Consider the following 4,259-nt stretch of genomic DNA (forward strand, 5'->3'; position numbering starts at 1 on the left):
TTGGTGGCATCAAGCAAAGCGGCCACTGCAGGAAGCGCTGGGTTAATTTGATGGAGGATGGTGAAAATGGTCCGGAGATTGTGAGAAGTCGCGCAGTCAGGGATAAAATCAGACTGATCCGGGAGGGCAATGTGTGGCATGAGAAGGAGAATAAGGGAAGCAAGTAATTTGGCAAAGATTTTATTGTCCGTATAAATAAGTGACAGGGGACGATAGGAGTCTCGTAACTCAGGGGGCTTGTCCAGTTTAAGGAGTAAAGTGAGCATAGCCTCGCGAAGCAAGAGGGGAAATTGACCATTTTCAAAGGACTCATTGTACATGGCGGCCAAGTACGGGACTAGCAGAGGAGTGAAGGTTTTGTAGAAGGAGACTGGCAGGCCGTCCTAACCGGGGGCTTTGTCACCAGGTATACCGTTTATGGTGGCTAGGATTTCTTCTTTAGAGAAGAGCTCATCGAGGAATTCCCTGTAGTGGTTATCGAGCCAAAGGAGCTGAAGGGTATCGAAGTATTGAAGCCAGCGGTGTGGAAATGAGATAAATAAGTAGGTGGCATCCCGGATGTGTGGATAACCGGGTAGCAGAGAGAAAGATAGGACACAAAAGTCCTAAACAGAGTGGGGTGGTTAAGAGTTAAAGAGTAAATGCAGGGAGAGCAAAGTTATACGAAATACCGCAAAATTGAAATCAGAAAAACAACTCAAGAGGAATTCTTATGTAATACAAAGGTGTCAAAAAGTATAAGAATGAGAAATAAAAATATCCATAAATGGGGGGGTTCACATTTGAATGACAGATAAGGAAGGTGCGAGGCAAGGCGATGTATTACAATAAATAAGACCATTACAGACAGAGAGGCTGGCATCCAGGGTACCGCCCTGGACTGGGTTCAGTCTTTCTTGACTAAACGTCAACAAGCCGTCAGGCTGTCCCAGTTCTCTGCCACTCAGGTCGAGCTGACCTGCGGCATCCCGCAGGGCTCCTCTTTGTCCCCCCTCCTTTTTAATTTGTACCTGGCTCCTTTAATACGTTCCCTCCGTGGGTTGAGTGTCACCGCGTTTAATTACGCGGATGACATTCAACTGGTTTTTACCATTGATTCCTCTGACGAATCAATTACTACCTTTCAAAATACGCTCTGCTTCATCAGCAATTGGATGAGCTCAAACCACCTGAAGCTCAACCCCGACAAGACCGAGCTGGTTCTTGTCGGGGGACCCTCCAATCCTTGGCAACCCTCCTTCTGGCCGGCAAGTCTGGGCAGTCCTCCTTGCCCCGTCAACTCAGCCAAAAGCCTGGGAGTCGTCATTAGCAACGATCTCTCTATGACGCCCCAGATCAGCGCAGTAGTGTCCTCCAGCCATTTCCAACTCAGGAAAATTCGTAAAATCTCTCGCCTACTCACTACTGAGGCCCTTACTTTGGCCTTGCTTGCGTTAGTCATTTCTAGGCTTGACTACGCAAACGCATTGTATGTAGGCATTCCTGACTACCAACTTAAGAGACTTCAGTTGATCCAAAATCAGGCCGCTCGCTTGATTTATCACCAACCTAGAGATCAACACGTTCGCCCCCTTTTAAAAAGTCTCCACTGGCTCCCGGTATCTGCTCGCTGTAAATGCAAGCTTGGCTGCATTATCTCAAAATCTCTTGCAGGCCACGGTCCCCTTTTTATTTCTTCCCTTCTCCACCCGTATGTTCCTCCTCGCAATCTTCGGTCATCCCAGATGGCCTTGCTATCAGTTCCTAGATTTAAGAGGAAGAAACACGGTGGCCTTAGGTTTTCATTTCTAGCTCCATCTTTTTGGAATTCCCTTCTACTCCCTCTTAGGCTGCCTTCTCCATATTCCAGGTTCCGATCCCTCCTTAAAACCTTCCTCTTTACCGAGTCCTATAATTAGTTGTCACCCTCACGCTCTTTTCTTTGCTCCCTCAGCACAAGCGCCAAGAAACCTAATGGTGTTAGTCGCGCTCAATAAATTCATTTAACATAACATAACCACATCAGAAGGACATTGCCAGTGACAACACGTATTTACATTAATTTGCAATTTACGTTCGACCAAATTTGGCAGTCCCTACACGCAGACCAAACATTTCTAGAGTCATAGTGCATCCCAATGTCCATATTAAAAGTGTCCAGTCCTCTTGACGGAAAAACCTGTTCTCAGTGTGCCAATTTAAATGTCCATATGAGTTCCTCTTTATTGAGTAGATGCTCCATATTGCCCCCACTCAGCGGAGTCTTGATAACAATGATGACTTGCCACCTCAGATCATTCTCAGAATGTCCTTGTTCAATGTAGTGTTATACGAGGGCAGTAATGACCCAGCAGTGGAATCTACTGTGATGTTTACATGTAAGAATCCTTTTTTTTTGTGTTGTCTGTCCTCTGTAGAGTTTATTGCACAGACAGGTTATACTATGCACAACATTAAAGTACTACAGTTAGGGAAATCTTTCAGTGGGACCCTAGTGTCTGCATGTGTAAAGGTTTTGGATTCGAGGCAGTAGGCTGGTATGCTGAGTTGACCACATTTGAAGTGACCAATCAAGGGTGGAATACCCCAGTGTTCAGACAGTGGAGCTGATACTTTGTCTGATGCAATGGACACCCAGACCAAATGAAGCCTCTCTTATAGGAAAACAATGGTGGGTCTAATGTTCGTTCACATGCTGACAACACTTTACAATGTTTCTAAATGCAGCTCGCAACAACATTGAATTCAGGTGAAAAAGTGGTAATACACACTAATCTTTTTAGTTTCTGGTCTGTGTTTTGTGGTGCCAGCAAAATATTGGCAGGGCAGTACCCGGCGTGTTTCAAGGAGCATTTCTCCAAGCATCTTGGGTACCCTTGAGATATCATTTTATTCGGCAAAGTTTCAGGCGCCCTAAAGAAGTCCCATCTCTGATAGAAATTTTGGCAAATCCAGAAAAATGTTATGCAAGGGATGACTCTCATAATGATCATGGGTGGAAACTAGAGTGTTCTAAAGGAGTATTTCATTCATTGGGTTTGTGCACTCTAACCAAGACATCTAAGAATGAAACTTCCTTCTGGTCACTGGTCATGGCAAGGTGAAACCGTTACAGTTTTTATTGAGTTATCATTGGAACAAGGTGAGTGTAACTCAAGAATCTTGCCAAATCAAAAAGATATCATCTATGAATCTTTTCCATATTAAAAATATGTTGTCTGAAAGGGTTAGATGGCGTCAAAATAACAGAGTACTCAAGATTGTCCAAATACATGATGGCAAAATCTGGGGCATAACACGGCCTTCTATGGAAGTGCCATTGATTTGCAAAAATAATTCTTAGTCAAATTTGAAAACATTTTCAGTTAACGTCAGGTTTAGAAAGTCAGTAATGAAAGAGGTCAGCACCTGATGTGGGCTGGGTCTGGTAGTATGTAAGTTCTATATGACAGGTATCATGTCAGATTGAGGTATATTCATATAAATATGACAGTCAGTTGGTGAGAATGACGAGTTCAATGACATTAATAAAATCCATAGTGTCTCGAATATAACATGATGTCAATGGAGTAAAAGTTTTTATGAAAAAAATTAACATATTTACCAATTGGTTCCAATATTGAGCGCATCCGGAGACAATTAGTCTACCCAGGGGAGCATCATTGTTCTTGTATACCTTGGGTAAGGTATAGATAACAGGTGTGCGTGAATTCTTAACATTTAATAAAATAATGTAATTGTTGGTTAGATACCCTTTCTCTCTCATGTCTGCTGCTAACATCCTAATCTGTGCTTGAATTTATGTGGTAGGATCTGGTGGTCAAGTCTGATATAATATTTGGTGTTATTAAGCTGGCAATATATTTCTGATATGTTGGATTTCTTATCTTGTAAGACTAGCCCACCTCCCTTATCGGCATTCTTTATTATGAGTGATGTGTCATATTTAAGTGTTTCTAGTACCAAGCGTTCCTGTAATGATGATCCTTTCAGAATCTTCTGAATTCAGTCTTCAGAATACATTGGAGTAAAATATAACATAGAGTGTGTATCTTACGCTAAAAGGAAATGCGGGAACACACATAAAAGAAAATACTCACTGGCCAGTGAGAACAATAATTTGTGACCCTTGAAATCCAGCTATTGCACATGTATGTTTCTACATGACAAGTGAACCCGACAATCGCTCAATGGAGACCTTGGACACACGTTGATACAAAACAATTTATCCCACAATTAAAAAAAAAATTGTGTTTTATACCAAAGATTAAGATTTGCAA

This window comes from Lissotriton vulgaris, unplaced genomic scaffold (assembly GCF_964263255.1).
Source record: "Lissotriton vulgaris unplaced genomic scaffold, aLisVul1.2 SCAFFOLD_308, whole genome shotgun sequence".
In the NCBI taxonomy this organism is placed as follows: Eukaryota; Metazoa; Chordata; class Amphibia; order Caudata; family Salamandridae; genus Lissotriton; species Lissotriton vulgaris.